Here is a 19,186-nt window from a genome sequence, read left to right as displayed (position 1 = left end):
TGATACAATAGTACCTCCCCATAACACAGTTACCGTAAGGTTAGGGTATGAAGCTTGGGGACGAGCTGTTAAAGCGGATACTGCTGATGTGGGCAACATTAGTCACAATTGCAGTGGTAACCACCCGATGAGAAGATGCACTTTTTCCTGTCAACAAGGTTATTGATGATGGCGTAGCAGCCGTGGACGTAGATGCTGTCAAAGAGGTTTACGATGATGTAGAAGTCATGGTCATCAACTGTTTTGGAGATGACGTAGTAGTTCTAGTCGTGGATGATGGCGGCTTTGTCGACGGGATGCCGGTGGACAGCGTCAACTGCTTTGGTGCAGATGATCTAGAGGAAGGCTTGGTCATCGACGATTATATACTTGCCCCTGATCCCGACGACAGGCCAGCTTTTGATGCTGAAGGCGAAGAGTGGCCCCCCAGAGATGGATGTGGGCTTATATGATGTTGCATTCCTGGGGCAATGGAAAAGGCCTTGGCCTTCCTTTTCGACACCTCATGGGCACTGACCTCGGTCCTTGTGTGAGGATCTTTGTTAATCGCCTGAGTTTTCTTTGTGTCTACTTTTGCTGGTGGCCTGGATCTCTTACCAGAGGTGGTTCGCTGGGCTGTACTGCCCTGCCGTGACGAGGCAGGACTCCGCCCTGAAGCAGTCACAGGCCCGGCAGATTTTGCATTCCTTTATAACATGGTGCGGATGACAGCAGTAGAGTCAGTAATCATGATGATCCTCCACGTAGACGTTCTTTCGTCCACAGCATGCACATGCCTTGTACAGGCTCTTCCTTGTGGATTCAGCCGCCATGAGGTAGGCCCAACTGCGCAGATGAACTTCGTCAAGATTACTGGCGGTGGGAACGGACTATGGAGCTCGTACTGTCGCCGCCAAAGCCGGTAGTTGAAAATATATATTTTTGTAGAAACATGTGAAAATCTAAGTTTTAATCGTAAAAATGTTGAAGAGATGATTTTTGAGGACTCCTTACACTAACGTGAGGTAAAAAATCTGAAGATGGCAGACAGGGGAGGAGCTAAGGGAGGTGTTTCTATTGGCTGTGGGCAGTATGACCCAAAATGACTGTAATAGAGCACAAAAATGACAATGTTTTCAGTTTAAGTGTAAATTGCACCAAGGTTTCCCAGCCGAATGACAGAGAATATTCGCAGCATGTGAATCTATGAAAGATCCATTGCTGGAGAAACCTGGCTGGCATAAACAGGCAGTGCTCTACTTTCACTTTACATGTTAGCCGAACAATAACAGACAGCAATGGTCTGTAATGAAATGCATGGCTTTTCGAGTATTATTAACATCACATACAATTACAAAAATGTAATCAAGAATCTTTTCCACTCCAGGTTTTCCCCAATGTCATATATATTGGTACTATTCTAGGCGGAGCACTTCAAATGGAGCCAGCGCCTGACTCGCCTTTCACATACTGACTAGGTAATGCACCCCTAGAAACTTCAGGAATTTGAATTCACCAGAAGAAAACGTATAGGTGATTAAACAATGATATTGCAATATGTTCTGGGTCCCTCCTAGCCATAACCTTATTGCTAGGAAACAGGAGTCAACCCTCTGTGCTAAAATAAAAGAACAATAAAAGCTGTCTTCCAAATATGGTAGTCATAGGTTAAAAAGATGTATGTAACAAAACAGAAGTCTGGGTAGTCTTTCTTTGAGGGGCTGGGAGTAGGAGAGGACGGGTAAATGCAGGTGTGTCTCGAAAAGATGTTTTGCAACAGTATTCTGTGAAGAATATCTTCTTGGAATTCGATAAGTGGCTAGGAGTGATTTGCAAGAGTCACTGGGATACAAGATTAAGCCAGGTTAAGCAAAATTGATAATACATCATTACAAGGGCACTTACATCAATGAGAGTTTCATAGACCAATGGCAGAACTGGAGCTATTGTTTTTTTATACTGCCAAAAAAAATAATCAGACAAGGCGGTCCCCCATTGAGGATGACCCACGACCCCACCCGCCCCCACCCCCAGGCACCCAACCCAAGCACACATGAAGCACAGAGATCCACAGTGTGATGCACTACCTCCCGAAGAAGGCTGCGTAAATGTGGAGTTCCCACTTTATGGTGGAGCATAGGTCAGCCTGATGAGGTTGAGACTTCTTGGCACCAGAAAGATGTAGCTCAGATGTTGAAGCTTACATTCACAGTTCCAGGGCAGCAATACAGCAAGTGAACACCACCCTGCTTGTGAAGGCGAAACCTCACAGTTGGTTTAAACAACTGAAGGAGGAACCTCTTCTCCTGGAAAAAAGGAAGGAAGGCTTTTAGCACCCTAACAGATACAATCGAACAAGAACATTTATTTTTTCATAGTCTTTGTGGAGACATCATAGAACATCAACTGACAAAAAGCAACAACTCACCTGTTCTCTGAGAGACTTGTAATGGTGTACAATATACAAATGATGGGGACGATACCCAGGTTGTTCTCGAGCTGAGCGCTAAGTACGAGCATGAAACTGCCATGAATGAAATCTACGACACAGTCGAGGCTTGGATGGCAGACAATTCACTTGCCTTGAACTGCGTCAAAACTGAGCTCCCGATCGTGTCATCCAGATCCCCTCTTAATAAACTGGATCCGGCCTATGCCAATTTTTATATTGCCAGCAACATGATCAATGTACCCAAAAAGGTCAAGACACTAGGTGGCATTCACGATGCTGAAATGACTACGAGACCTCACATCTCTTACATCTGATCCTCCTGTGGCCTTATCTCCAAGCTACTAAATCACATCCACCCATTTCTCTCTGTCAAGAACCGCGTGTTACTAGCTTCGGCATTAATACATTCCAGACTTGACTATTGTAACAGCCTGCTGGCTGGAACGGCACTCTCAAACATGCAATAGTGATAGGTTGAACAGAATGGCGCAATTCGTGCCATCTATGGCATGTCAAAATACCTCATGTTTCTGCTGCTCGGAGGACATTGCATTGGCTACCAGTTAAGCGCAGGATCACTCACAAGGTTCTCACACTGGCCCTCATTATGACCCTGGCGGAGAGGGGTTTACGCCAGCGTAATGCATGGCGTACCTCTCCGCCAGACTACGACATTCCGTAGCGCCATGGTGATTTTTACGCCTGCTTTTTGCAGGCGGAAAAATCCATGGCGCTACGGGACTTGTTGTTAATTACGCCACCGTAATTTACGGTGGCGTAATTAACGCCTTCCCCACTCCCATTATACCCTATGGTGCAAAAATGGGAATGGGGAAGGGTAAATGGGGATTGGGGACTTACCGCCCCGCCAACCTCGGAATGGGGCGGTAAGTCCGCCAACCCCCATGGCGGTGTTGGCAGCTCTGCGCCATGGTCCATGGTGCAAATTGCACCATGGACCTCCGCCAGGGTCGTAATGAGGGCCACTGTCTTTTAAATGCCAGTTTAACTCCCGCCCAACATACTTAAGGATTGTGTGAAGGCCCACACACCAGGGAGACAACTCCAGTCCTCCGCCTACTCTACCCTTGCGCATCCTAGATACAAGCTGGCGCCTTTTGTGGGGACATTGCTTGATATTCAGGCCCCCTTACACTCGAATACACTTCCCAGGCTTAAAACGCCTGGCTAACAATCGTGCACTGTTCAAGAAGCAAATCAAAACCTACCTGTTCAATCTTAACCCAGGTGAAATACGGCTTTGCCCCGCCTACTATCCCTGACCACTGACCCGCTACCTACTAGGTCTTTTTATGTGTGCTCTGAGGCCCATGCCATGTGGCGCGTTATAAATATTTAAATAAATAAAATTAAATAATCTGAGTGTATAATGCAATTTGTGTCTCAGACCTCAGCTAAGATTGGAATCCAGACACAACGAAGAGCTCACTCATAAATAATGCAAAGCGTACAGCTTTACAGTGTAGGAATCCAATAGAATCACTGCCTGGTGAAGAGATAGAAGGCTTTCCAGAGACGCAAAGGCCTGCTCTACCTTTGTAGCCATGATCACCTCAAAGAAGGATAAGCACAAGGAAAAGAACTTGGGGTGTTTCAACCAACAGGACCAGCTTGAAAATTGTTCAATCAACAAATAAGTTTGCATCAGCACGGACGCGAGTTGGGCAGGTGTCCCTGCAACAACACTTTACGCCCTTTAGCCCATTTATAAACAATTGGAATCTGTATTTACAGTTGTTATGGTCAGATTTACTATCTATGGGAAGGTGTTAGGGTGTGAAGGAGGCACTCCCGGTCTTGCTACAGCAGTGTTGGAACCAGGGACGGCTTATCCATAATGGGCGAGTGGATGTTGACCAGCCAGTACCCTCGACCAGTACGGAGGAGCCGCACCAGCCCAGTGTAAACACTGAGTGCTCCTTCGGCTGCTTCTGCAGCTAAGGGAGCCCTCACGGGATGGCTTAAACTATCAAAGGGAAACATAGGAAAAGCGCATTCAGAGGTGCAGTTCCACAGCCTGCATCCCAAACGATCCATGCAAGGCTGGGAAAGCAAATCTCCCCCGGCCATGTGTGGTCCATTGGCCATGAACAATGGGGAACACAACTACATTTCCATTTGTTTCCCAGAGCACATGGCCAATGCACCATGCAAGGGAGATTAGCTTCCCCAGCCTTGCATGGCCCATTGGGGATACAGGCTGTGGAATTGCACCTCTGAATGCATGTAGGGGGTGTTACTGTACCTCCCTGCACATTCAGATGGCATGGGGGCGGTGCATTAGCATTGCTCATATGTGCATGCCTTTTTTTGGAACCTATTTATGCTGCATGATATTTGTAATGGGCACCTAAGAATAAGCAAGCATGATGAGTGTTATTATATGGCCAGACTGCCATTTTGTGCAGCCAGTCTAACCTTTTCTTACTTTGGTATGGAATTTTGTTACTGGGCATATATTATAAAGCAAACAGGATATGTGTTATTACCTGGCTAGACTGGCATATTTTGGTGGAGATAGTCTAGCTATAATTTCTTACAGTGGTATAGCGTTTTTTACTGGCCATTAAGGGTACACCATACATAAGTGTTATTATGGATCTACGTTGAAAAACCGAATCCCAAAAGCTTGAGTTACAAAATTGCGAAGCCCATTTGTTTGCATTTTGTAACTCAAGCTTTTGGGATTTTGTTTGTTTGGCCCATGCTGTGCATTCAATGTATGCGGGGACAACCCACAGCCCATAATCCCAAACTAGGGGACAGAGACGACACCCTACAACCTCTGCTCCCCTTGTTTCGGTATTATGTGCTTTAGTCTTTTTGACCATGCCAAATGCTAACCAAGTGCACATTTGGCTTTTTTTATTCAACCTTTTTGGCCGAAACGGTTATTACAGGTGTAGACTGGCATACATTGGTACAGCCAATTTGGGCATGTTGTCATATTGTAACATGGTATTTATAATGGCAAAGCCCACATGAGTATGTCCTTACATCAGTGCTTGCTAACCGCCTAAAATGGGTGATACCCATGCTGATCCATTCGGATCAGACGGTTACCCCCCGGGAAAAAACATGTAGTGAAATCTCTGAAGGCTCCACCACGTGGTGGACCGGACGAATCTCAGACGAGGCTGCTATATAAAATATCCCAGAGCTACAGTGAAAACTGGACAACACATCTCAGAGGTCTGGAGGATACACAGAGGAACCAAGCAGGGTTGCCCACTGTCACTGATGTTGTATATATTGGCACCCGGAACCGCTGGTGGTTTTCTTTAGAGCCGAGTATGGAGACACAGGGATAGACATCGACTGAGTGGTGCATCAAATTTCGCTGTACGCGGACAACATGCTCCTTTTTGTGGAGAACCTGCAGGAAAACCTATCTTGCCTGCTAGAAGCAATCGATGCGCTCCCTAGACTTTCGGGGATAGCTATCAATAAAGAAAAGTCCTCAATATTCCACTTGGCAGACCTAAGATGGGTCTCTTCGAACCAACTTTCAGATCTGGGCCTCATGTGGGCACCGTGCTCCTTCCGATATTTGCGGATAGAACTGCATCATGACACCGCAGACACACATAAAATCAACACATGTGCAGCCCTTGATAGGGCACAAAAAGCTATGGCCTTTTGGGGGATACTCCCGCTTGGAATGATAGGCAGGGCGCCCCTCTTAAAGATGGTGGTACTGCCACATGTTATATTACTTCACAAACCTCCCATACAACATATCCAAGGCCTTCTTCACACAGCTGAACACAATAGCACAAAAGTTCCTGTGGGGGGGAATTGTAGGATTGCCATGACGACTCTGCAAAGAGACCATGAAGCAGGAGGCATATGAGTGCTGGACTTTGAAAAGTACTACCTGTCAGGACAATTGCAATTTGTGGTGAAATGGCTGGGGGAAGAGACAATAGACAAAACTCTTCCAGCCGGCACTGAAATTATACTATTTGAGGGAAGTGCCATGGATCAATAAATCTCTGATCAAGACTCTAGCAAACATGGTCAGACTCGCAATAACCCTGTGGAGCAGGGCATGGAAACTCTAGGGGATGAAACATCCCTGTCCGATACAGATCCTCCTCGCAGGGTGTGTAGGCCCGGACACAGGAAATTTGCAATATACTGATCCCAGTGGGAGGCCAAGGGAGAAGCACAGATAGGGGATCTGAGGAAGGAGGGACAATGGGCGGAATTTCTAAACCTTGCAGAGGACCAAGATATACATGGAGGCCAGTTTTTCTACATACCATCATGATAAGAACAATCAAAAAGAGATAGGCAGAATGGCCAGAGGAAGACGACACAGGAGGCGTGGGGGAGGAGGAAGTGTTGGAATCGTGGCATGACATATCAGAAGGGGGGACACACGGCCTCCAGACTATATGAACAGTTGTTAGAATCTAACACCACGCAGGTGCCGCAAATGAGAGAACGCTGGGGAGGGGAGCTCCAGAGGCCCTTTAGCGAACAGGAATGGGCTAGAGTGCTGAGATATCGCAAAAAAAGTGTCCAGGAACGCAAGATTCAGACAAGCGCAGTTATACCTTACGCACAGGGCATACCTTACACCCAGAAGAATGACCATGATGAGACTGGCAGAACCTGGTAAATGCCCCGCTGCTCTGAGAAAGAAGCAGACATGTTGCATATGTTTTGGACTTGTCCAGTGATAAGGATTTTCTTGGAGGGAATCAAGGAGAAGGTGGGAGGGGTGGAACCCAATTGCAAGCATGGAATCCTGGGCCGTACTTATTGGGCCTCTTTCCCAGAGGAGGCAAACAAAGGACACATCTGGCCAAAATGAAGGATTTGGTGTGCATCTTTGCCAAACGCTGCATAGCAATGGCATGGAACTCCGGTGCAGGTACAAGTATAGACTCATGGTGGTCTGATCTACAGAGATGGGCAGTGGCAGAAGCAGTGGTGTGGACAAGAGAGGTGCAGAGGGGGGAGGGGAAAAGTGGGCAAAAGATACTGCCATGAAACTCCCTAATGCAAGACCTATTTGGACAAGGGGCAGAGAGCAGCACAGGTAACCCTAGGAGAGCAGAGGAACAATAACTAGAAAACAGAAAGATGTACGTCATGCCCCCTAAATGGGTCGATGCGCAAGAGATATGGACCTCAGACTGAGCAAACGGACAGTGGTGGACCAGGGCAGCACGGCTGCAGAATTGCTCCATGATGAGAAAGAAAGAAAGTGGAACCCGCGAATAAGTGCTGGAGTGACTTCTATGTTTGTTATTTGTTATAGAACAATAAAGAGTAAAAACATTTTTTTTTGAAAAGAGTATTTCCTTACATGGGGATACTGCCATATATTGGCAGAACCAGCGTGAACATGTTTCCCTATAGTATAATTAACGGTATTATGCGCACAGCAAATATGGCTACGTTCTTAAATGGGATTACTGACAGTTATTGGGGCAGCCAGTATGCAGATGTTCAGGGACAGCCAAGGAGAACATGTTTTCATGCTGGCACATATTGGGGGCAAAGGTATCATGAAAGTGTGTTGGGAAATGCTACTGCGCACTGTTGGTGACTTGCATCTATTGGATTTAGTTCATTAGTCACCCTACAAAAACCAATTGCAATCTGGCTTTTCACCTAATTCTTAGTGTGCTGTAAAATGCACCAATTTAACCCATTATTCAAAAAAGAAATTGGTTGGTTCAGGCTCCCATGCTACGCTCAGTTGCCCTGCCATATTTGAGGGAAATATTATGCCACTCAAGTAAAAAAAAAAAAATGTACCAGCCACCACTGTAGGAAACATAATGAGATTAACATTTAGAGTCTCGTAGAGGGCTTTGTAGATATGGATGAAAAAGTCTCTTCCAATACATGTTGGCAACATGGCGATATGGGCATGTTCTATAAGACTTCATAGCGGATGGTCACATGATAAGCAGGGTTTAGTGTGGAAGCAGGGGCGCAAGGTCCCTCCCTGGCGATCAAGATTTCAGCTGACTTAATTATTCTTAAAGAAACCAAGTCAAATATCAAAGATTCTAACTGAGCATGACAATCCTCCATGTCCTTTCCTTCGGATTCTAGTCGGTTCTTGTGCCGTTCCTGAACGTGAAAGACTCAGATCCCCGACATGGCGCTAGTTAACAAGCAGAGAGTGCAAGGCTGTTGAACTGAGAAGCAGAGAAAGCATGGTGCTGCATAGTGAGGGACATGCCAAGAGCATCAGGGCCTTTCAACCTTTTCAGTTCAATGGGCCCTCAAGCCTCAGGGAGGCCACCATGTTGCCAGTTAACTTTCCTATGACACAGCAAAATACACTTTGCATTCATGACTTTTAATGTGCGCATCACAGTGCACACATTACTAGCTGCATTTGCTGGAGCCCTTCAGGTCATCGCCTCCCTTGGCAGTACATTTTTACTCTGGCTTCTCTACATTAGCCCCTTGCTGACAAAGGATTAATAGCTTTACAGTGGACGTTTAGTGTTTCAGCTCCCTGCTGGATGGCTGACTCGTGATAATCGGCAACTATTAATCCATTGCTGTATTTCTTCATCTACATCGTAATGTGTGCCCCCCATGGATTCCACAGGCTGTTGTTCTTCACTCTAAGCAAGGGAGGTCGCGAACCATCATGTTGAAATGGGTCTCCCTGAGCCGGGACATCTTCAGGTGGCCCTGCAGAGAACAGAAGGTTACACACGGCACATGTTACAGGAGTGCTAGGGGATTCAAAAAATACTCTGCGACTTCTGAAGCAGCAGAAGAACTGCTGCGATATTGAAAATGAGAGTTTGGAGTGATGGCACTACAGTGCTGAAAAACATGTTGGGAGGCAAATGTTACCTCATACATAGCGTCTGCCCCTCACCCGCAACAATACTCGCTGAGACAGCCATTTTGCTCTTCTCCCCCACAGGTACAGCAGGGTTTTGGAACAATGTGAACTGAAGATGGCAAAAGCATTCAAACTATTGTAACAGTAGAAAAGCATGGATTAGACACAAAGTAAACGTGCACTCCACATGAAGAACATGTACAATATGTATTATATGCATTAAGACATAAAGAAAATTAACATAGCATCCACAGACATGATGATCAATGTATAAGGTGAGTACAACATAAACTATATGGAAATATACCCCACTAACATAGAAATAAGAAAGCAGCTATCTTCTTAAAAATGGAAGTCACAGCATGTCTCTGAATGAGCTCATGCCTCAAAGTTTCAGGAACACTCAAAAGGCTGAATCCACATAAATACATATTAGTACAGAGTTCAGACAGTAGCTGGAAATCAGTGCCACGGTTAAAGTGAAATGAGGGAGGATTGGTACAGCAAAATGAAGGCACAAGCAGTTCCCAAGATGCAAACCGTATACCTTCTGATTAAAGTTTTAGAAGAGCACAAACAACCTTTGTTAGCCAGGTGCAACAAACATTAAGTGTCCCCAGTGGTAACAGAGAACACGACACACACATTATTATTAGATGAAAACTCAATAAAGAGAAGGTAAATCTATTCCATACATGCTCCCATCTCACATGACCCTAATTGGAGAACACTGGCCATTTATTAGAAGGAAACACTGATAGGACACCTGCCGTACTCTCTAAGCGTGCACGTATACACGCGAGCCACACAAGGCGAAGTACAAAGGGATTCCCCGGTCTCATGGCCTAAGAATGAGGGATGGTACATTTTAATTGGAGGAAGAATGTTCCAAGTCCCCCTGTTTGTTTGTTTGTTTGTTTATTTATTTATATTGCGCACCAGACCCTTAGGTTACCGGGCGCAGCAACAAGTATATGCGAAGCTTACAATGTTACAATGTTATATAAATGAATTTACAATATTACGCCATATTACACAAATTACTAGAATGTACAGATAAAGAGTTGCCGTATTTACATGAATGTACAGTTAACAATATACATGATTAGCAGTAATAAACATAAAGGTTGATGTCGCGTCGGGGTGCATTAGGTAGGACTACGCTTGTGAGTGTTCGGGTGTTAAGTCATTGTTGGCGATAATGTGTTTGATAAGGTTCCTTCTGAAATGGGGGAAGGGTTGGTCAGCTCTAAGGTTAGGTGGCAGGGCGTTCCACAGGTTAGCAGCTTTCACAGGGAAGCAAACGCCACCAATTTTGGCAAGTCTGAATCTAGGTACTGCCAAACAATTGGAGTTGGCGAGTCTCATGGGTCTATTGGAAGTTTTTCTTTTTATTTTGTCCATCAAGTAGCTAGGAGCAGCATTATTTAAGGCCTTATGGGTTAATGAGATCATTTTTAGCTGGATTTTATTCTCAGTAGAAAGCCATTTATGTTGCCGCCTAGTCGAGGAGATATGCTCCCTCTTTCTTATTCCTAATGCAGCTCTGAGAGCATTATTTTGTAGAGTTTGAAGTCTTAGGGTAGTGGCTTTATTGGCGCTACTGTATAGGGCATTACAGTAATCAAGTCGGGAAAGAATTAAGGCTCTAGCCAGGATTAGGCAGCTGGTATTGGACAGGAAGGGCTTGCCTGCTCTGATCAATTTACAGGTGTAAGCAGTGGTGGAGGCTAAGGAGTTTACCTGTTTAGTGAAGGACAGGGTAGAGTCGAGATAAAAACCAAGTGTTTTTACTTCCCTCGAGACTTTAATGACATTTCCGTCTATGCTGAAGGCTGAGTAATCTGGGCCCAATTTGTTAATATTGGCTTGTGTGCCCAGAATGATCAACTCTGTCTTATCATCATTCAGGCAAAGACCGTGAGTGGCCATCCATGCCTGAATGATGAGATACACTCTATTCACCAACTCCCCATCCTCACTGTGATCCCCAGAAAGTGGGAAGAGAATCTGTGTATCATCTGCATAGTTAGTGTAGGTGATACAGAGATTGTCCAAATCATCGAACAGAGGTTTGGTGAATATATTGTAAAGGGTCGGAGAGACGCAGGATCCCTGAGGGACACCACAAGTAATGGGTATAGGGTCAGCTGCTGCCGAAGGGGAAAAGACTCTCATAGTTCTCTCACTCAGAAAGGATTCTATCCAACTGATGGCTTGGGTGGAGAAGTGAGCGGCAACGTCCAGGTGTTTGCAGAGGACTTTGTGGTCCACAAGATCAAACGCAGCTGAGAGATCTAGTAGGAGGAGGAGGGCTGTCTTACCCTGATCTCTCAGTTCGTCTATTTGGGCCTTTAAGTCAATCAGGGCTGTTTCCGTTCCGTGTAGTGGGCGGAAGCCAGATTGTCTAGATCCTAGTAGTTTGTGCAGTTCAAGGTAGTTTTGAATCTGTATGTAGGCCACTTTGTCCAGGATCTTTAGCAGAAACGGAACTGTGGTGATTGGACGGTAATTGGTGGGGATGAGAGGATCTAAAGTTTGCTTTTTAAGCAACGGGAGCACCCAGGATTGTTTTAGGTTAGCTGGGATGATACCTGTGGAGAAGGATGCATTGACAAGTTTGGAGATAAATGGTGATAGGTCTCTGGCAGCGTCTTTTATTAGCTGTGCTGGGCAGATGTCACCTTTGCAGTTGGATGGTTTGAGGGTGAGGATGATTTTTTCAATCTCGAGTGTGGAAGTTTTGGTGAAGGAGAATTTGGTATGTTGAGGCATGTGGATCGCCTTAGGTGGTGACAGTGTAGGGAGTTTAAGCGATTCTTTTTTAAGTTGAATTTTGTTTTGGAGGGTAGTAATTTTATTAGTTAGAGCATATTGGATGTCAGAACACCAGGTCTGATCTTTAGTGCAGGTGTCTGGTATGGCAATAGGTGACTCAAGTTCCTTTAGGATGGAGAAGAGTTCCTTCATGCTTGATTTGGAGTTGGCGATGCGATCGTTGTATGAGTTTTTCTTAGCCAGACAGACTGCGTTTTTGTATTGACGGGAGATAGATATTAGGTTAGCCTTGTTCTCAGCAGTTGCACATATTTTCCAGTTGGATTCATATTTTCTCTTGGTGAGACGTAAAGCCTTGAGTTCGGGCGTGAACCATTTATTTAGATGGGCTTTGGGTTTACTTGTACGCATTTTAAGTGGGGCAATTTTGTCCAGAGTATCAGTCATAATTTTGTTATACTCGTGAACTAAAGTGCCGGGGTCTAAATTGTCAGGCAAGGCGTTTAAGGTTGGAAGAATAGCGGGTATGACATTATCTATTGTCATATTCTTTTTGTTTCTTGTGGGGCATGAGGGTGCCATGGGGACGACTGTAGAGGATGGTTGGGAGGTTAGGAGGTCAAAGGACACTAATGAGTGGTCAGACCATGATAAAGCTGAGATAGAGGAGATGACTGTAGTACAGTTAGAGTCAGCGACCCAGTCTAATATTCTACCTTTCGTATGGGTAGGGTTGTTGACTTTTTGGGAGAACCCTAGAGAGTTAATAGCTTGGGAAATAGTCGCGGCATGCACATCTGTTTTGTCATTGAATCCTAAGTTAAAATCCCCTAATAACAACAATTGAGAGGTGGTTTTAGCATTGAGGGTTAGTAACTTGTGTAGATCCTCTTCGAAGGTCCCAAGTGGGCCTGGAGGTCTATAGATTAGGTGAATAGTTAGGGATTGATTATTATTTATAAGGAGTTTAGCAGTGAGGGCTTCACAGGATTGTAGCGTTAGTGCAGGGGCTAGTCTTAGTGAGAGGCTTGATTTAGAGATAATGGCAATTCCGCCTCCGCGGGTGCCCTCTCGGTCTTGTCTACATATAGTGTAGCCGTCAGGTATGGCTAGCATGAGTGAAGGGCCTGCTGCCTGGTGTAGCCAAGTTTCAGTTATAGCAATGAAGTCCAGGTTATTCTCAGTGATTAGATCAGCTATCTCAAGGGCATGTGCAACTAGTGACCTGGCATTGAGAAGTGCTCCTTTATAGGAATGTTCCTTAGTTTCCTCTTTGGTATGTGTAGGATTAGGAGTGTTTTTCGCGCTGGATTTTGTCTTGGGCACAGATATTTGGGTAAGCGTTGAAGCTCGGGTGTGGTTAGAAGCGTAGCCTGTATTGCCAATTTGATGTTTCATTTCAGATTTTGTAGGAAGGAGGAGTCGTCTAGGTGTCTCATGGAGTTTGTTAAGTCTAGCGCGTAGTTTGCTATTTCTATCGTGGGTGGAGCTAGGCTTGGAAGTGTAAACTAGTGGTTCTAACAGAGTTTGGTGTTTAGAGTCAGTGTAGGCATGAGTGTTAGTAATAATATCTGGTGATATATGTGATAGAGGTGCATGTGAGTATAGTGGGGTTTCTGTGTAGCTGCTTAGCTTGCTAGTAGCAGGAAGTGTAGCAATAGCCATGATGCAGTAGAAGCTAAGTAGGCTGGACATTGTGCGTGACTGGTACTTAGTTTGGTGGGTAAGTGGTTTACAATACAATGGTCTCTGGGCGACCATAAGGCACTACACAATATCACAGTGGTCTCTGGGTGACCATAAGGCACTACACAATATCACAGTGGTCTCTGGGTGACCATAAGGCACTACACAATATCACAGTGGTCACTGGGCGACCATAAGGCACTACACAATATCACAGTGGTCACTGGGTGACCATAAGGCACTACACAATATCACAGTGGTCTCTGAGTGACCATAAGGCACTACACAATATCACAGTGGTCTCTGGGTGACCATAAGGCACTACACAATATCACAGTGGTCTCTAGGTGACCATAAGGCACTACACAGTATCACAGTGGTCTCTGGGTGACCATGAGGCACTACACAGTATCACAGTGGTCTCTGGGTGACCATAAGGCACTTCACAGTATCACAGTGGTCTCTAGGTGACCGTGGTGCCGGTGCTATTATCAAGTGACAGCATATTGCAAAGCAGGGCAAGAGTATGGTTGGTTGGCTATAGATTGTGCATTGAAATATTTTTGTTGCGGTTCAAGAGCACAACGGTGCATGTGGGACCTTGGACGTAGCAATGTTGGGAGGTGCTAGATCAGGGCTCTAGCTCGAAGGTCGGGAATGGAATGTGGAGGAGGGGGCAGTATGCTTACCCTGTAGGTGGACGGCAAGGGGTCCTGGCTCTAGGCTCGACGGTGTAGACAGGCTGAGGACAGGCACAGTGCCTTTGTGGGTGCCCTCGTTGATTGAAAAAAGAGTACGTTTTTCATTGTCCAGGTGGTAGTCTATCGGTTAGAGAATAGAAAAATTGTGCAGGGGGGGTGGCCACGCCGCGCTCCCATGCGCGTAACAGGCGCAGGAACAGGCCTTTGTATGGCCTTAGTGCTGGTCGCCGGCGAATCCGCCTGCCGGCGGAACCAGCTGGAGTAATCGAGGCTCAGCCTCGGTTTCGCGCCGCGCCCGGCATGGGCAGGTCAGGCGCTGTATGGGACAGGGTCAGGCAGGCTCTGTCCGTGTGCCCGCTGGAGCCTGGATCCTCTGCTGGGCTGGGGGGGCTCCTGCCCTCACCCCTCGGCGAAGGGAGATGGAATGGTGTTGGCGATCCTACTCTGTTTGGCTCATATCCTCACAACCTGCCAAGTGTCCAAGCTTATTAAACAATGTGCCGACCTATCAAAATCCTTAGAGACATGCCACCCATCATCAAGTAGGATGCCAACCTTTGTCGTGCATATGATGTAGTTTAACCTTTATCAATATAGGGGTGGTTCCAGGTGAAACCTTCAGAAACGTGTAACCCAATGAAAATGTTTAACCTGTATGGAATCTCTATGTAGTCCAACCCACTAACCTATCCCCGTTCCATGTAGGTTTTGTGAACTGAGATTATGTTATGACATCATTAATAACACGTTTGCAGTACTTAAGCAATTGTTTTCGAGAAGTATGTTGAGAGCAACAAGACTTTAATGCTTGTATGCTGTCCCAGCAGTGTTTCAATGCTAATAAAGTTGTGTTTTGCCTGTGCACTTTGTCTACTCCGTCAGAGTCCGGTGTGGATTGACTTCGTTTTCTCTGGGTTTACCTGGGCCTTTCAGGCCACCTTAACATACGCGTGAATGTTGGAAGGGGTATAATATTGCTCATATCCAGTGCTGGGAATTGACAAAAATGACTGGGTAAACTGTCCCATGGCCATCCCCCCCTAACTACTCTTGCGGTGTGGTTTGGGTATAAGGTGGTGGGGGATTGTCAGCGCTGTGGGTGGGACTGAAGGGTAGAGCTAAGTGTCGAATAATGTGGGTGTCATGAATAGAAGATGCTAGCTGCTCTGCATAAAAACCAAGTGAATTTTGGGAACATAAGAATGACCACCAATTTATCAAACATGTCTGTGATAGAAATTGAAATGTGCATTCCTTCCGTGCATAGAATGCACACTTGGTATGATGCTCATTTCATCTGTCAGAACGGTCACCCTGACAGTAAATGGGTGCAAAGCATAAAACATGTATACAGCTTTGGACCGTTTCATTTTTTGAGTTTGTGCTGTCCAGGTGAATAAAGGACGACTGTCCGATGCAGTTCGTGAAGTCTGACTGGGACTCCAACCTCACAGCGTTCACGAGACTCGTGGCAGTCAGGGGAAGATATTCCTTAACTTTGGTGGGGGAGTTTGGGTCTTGGGTCTAGTTGGAACGGCACTCCAAGACAATCGTTGCTAGAGCTGCGTTCAATCTTGTTCTTGCCGAATTCCTTCCCTGCAGTCATTTCTCCAAACAACTGATTTGTCGATAGTAGAAAGACTAAGGGAGTTAAACAATGACAAAATTGGTTCTGGTTCCACAAGGGCACCTACTATGCAGATCTGCTGAGTTAGCAAATGCGGGCATGTCGCCAGGGAGTTCCAAATACCCTCCTTTAATGGGTGAATAGGTGCTGAGTTAACACGAATAGACGCTCTCAGATGGGAAACGACTACTCAACAAACTCAGGGGGCGATAGGGGGTTGTGGAGACTTAAGGCAAAGGTAGAAATGAGAAAGCAGATGATGTATGGTGTCAGAAATAATATCAACCTACATTGATTCACTTAACACAGCACACAGGAGACATGAACCCACACTTCAGGAAATAATGTCAGTACTCGCGAGCAATCCTGCCAATTCTTCTACTCAAATAAGCAGTATTGTCTCAAGGGTGGACAATATCCAAGTTAGAATGATGGAGTTGGCAAGCAGAGCTAGAGATGAAGAGAAACCTATCACTGAGGACTGATAGAGGTCTACAACCACAGATATAGAATTAAAAAGCACTTCCACATATTTACGTTTATTTTGAAGGTAGATTGCATAGAAATAACATATGGCTAAAAGGCCCGATGGAAGGACTGGAAACCGACAACATGGAGACACGCATGGAGGTGCTGATCATTGAACTATTTCCCACTCTCAAGATATTGGACTGCTGGAGACGAGAGGAGGCGGATATGTCCTGAAGTGTTGCAAAGGCAGATTGAGAATTTGGTACGTTGGATGCATGAAGGGATCAAGAGTGTGCTCCGGCAAATCTGGCAGTTTCGTAGCTTATTTGCCTGGCCACCCTGTACAATGTACTCCAGGGCAAACTTCAGAATGTTAATGAAAATCTGGCCAGGGTGGGGGCAGGGGATCTTTTGTGACAATTTATCTTGTTGGTGGAGCCACGAAACCCATGGATGACCTGGGCACATCCTTAAAGGTAAAACATAAATGGGGCACGAAAGGTGTGATGCTTCAAATGCTTTGGTAGGACAGGCCCTCCCCCTACTTCCCTGTTAGATGTTCTTTTGGTACGTTTTCTGCCACAGGAGTCCAGGCTGGACCTTCGGCACTGCAGCTCTTCATCTTTAATGTATTGGTGAACAATACTATGGCACCCATGGCTAGGGGTACACCTTGGTACCCCTTATATGTGTTTTGGGCACCTGTGTGCTGCCCCACGGAACAGAGTATGGCCTGGTGGCAGCTACATGCTTGCAGTGGCTCTGGGTCTCCCCCATTTTGGGACACCCAGACTCTACTATAGGAATCAGTGGATTCCTGAACAAAGGCAAGATGGCCACTGAAAGCCTCATAGCTCCCTGCCTTTCTCTTCCTGTTTCTCAAAGTTCTAAGAAGCCCTGGCTTTGTCTCCCTCCCCCTGATTGGATGTTGGGATGAAAGACAATGTGCCTCTGGGACTGCCCCGGTTCGACAGGTAAGAGCCTTCCCAGAGACTGCTTCTTTTGGGTACACCCTAGGGGTGGGAATGGGGAGAGGAGTCAAACCACATTCTGCGTTGTGGGGTGTCTAATTTTGGTTGTGTGAACAAAAGCAATGGGTGATGTCTCACGGAACAAAAAGGACAATATTTTAAATTAAGGACTCAAAGAGGTAGAAAGGAGTGGGATAGGTCAGGAGTCATAATATCCAATTCATTTCATTCTTTTATTAATATGAAATCATAAAACGTAACCAATCTTCATTCAATCATTTCGAAAAACACATGGTAAACCAGACCAGTTTATCACAAATGATATAAACGTATTTCAAAAAAAGAGTACAAAAAAGTGCCACAAGTGGTATGTACTGTGGAGATATACACGAGGCAAACAATTCCCTTGGCCTTAATGTGGAACATGTATAACGTCCTCTAAATATCATTAAAGTGCTGAATATCCAATTTAAAGTCAACTAGAGGTATTCTAAAAAGGAAAGATGAATACCAATCGTATAATTAGCAAATATCCCTATATATTTAGTTTCGACTACCAAGTCATCTAGTTTTGGATCAAAACTGATGATGATGATGATCTTCCTTAGGACAAAGCAACATTTTACAGAAACAAATATACATATGAAGACATAATATAGTGTTGTTATCTGAAAAGTATTTCTTTTTCTTTCATTTCTTTAACACCATCCTGAAGTAAGTGCATAAAACATATTCCTGATTTCCTCTTGATTCGGGTACAGAGGATAACTTCGTCCTCCAGCCAAAGGTGAGCAAGATAATTAGCAATTTATCTCTGTCGTTTAATAGGGGTCAACCTGGACCACCTTTCCCATAAGGCTTTTCCCTTAAGCGAAAAAAAGACCATGGAACCAGCCACCAATCCCGGCGCCGCAACCCCAGGCGTTTCTGGGTATGAAACGGAAGGCGTAGCTATGTGGTAAATCCAAAGTCGCAAACTCGTCGTCTCATCGGCATAGGTGTAACCGCGTGCATGCAAGAAAGCGTCTTGCGCTAATTTTGGTTGTGTGTCACAATGCCTGTGGTCTGCCTGAGCCAGCTCGGTCTGAAACTGGAGCAAATGCAGTGTGTGCTCTGATAAGGCTGGAAGTTGGCCCTAATATGCAGCCAGTGTTTTGAGTGTCTGGTTTTGGGTGAATGGTCTGAATGCCTGTGGGCCTGATTGGCTGCTGCGTGATGAATGCACTAATAGGTGATTGGCTGACTGAGCCTAGCTCAGTCTGAGTGAATGGGGGAATCTAATCTGTGTATAACAGAATACAGAGCGCTTACCTCTGTATCAGAAGCTTGCAGTTTTCCTGGAAGCGGATCTTGAATCCAGCTGAAGCAAGAAGTCTGCTGCTGCAACGCTTCTTCGAATCCAAAGGCTGCTGTGCTGATTTAAGGACTGATCAAGAGAGGACATTGTGCAACTGCTGTTCTTCAAGTGTCCTGGAAGCCAGTCCTGTGTGCCTGCTGTCCAGCAGAGTTATCGTCATGGGTCCTGAAGAAGAGTGACCAGACATCTTGAGCACAAGAATTCCATCAGTGTCGTACAGGGTCTGGAGGGTGTTTGTGACCGTTGGAAAGCCAGACTGCAGTGTATTCGCCCAGAAGAGGGGGTACCCTGGCATAGTGCTGCCCAATGCC

Source organism: Ambystoma mexicanum, chromosome 2q, assembly GCF_040938575.1.
Source record: "Ambystoma mexicanum isolate Mex_15411 chromosome 2q, UKY_AmexF1_1, whole genome shotgun sequence".
NCBI classification, from domain to species: Eukaryota; Metazoa; Chordata; class Amphibia; order Caudata; family Ambystomatidae; genus Ambystoma; species Ambystoma mexicanum.
This window is presented reverse-complemented; position numbering follows the sequence as displayed.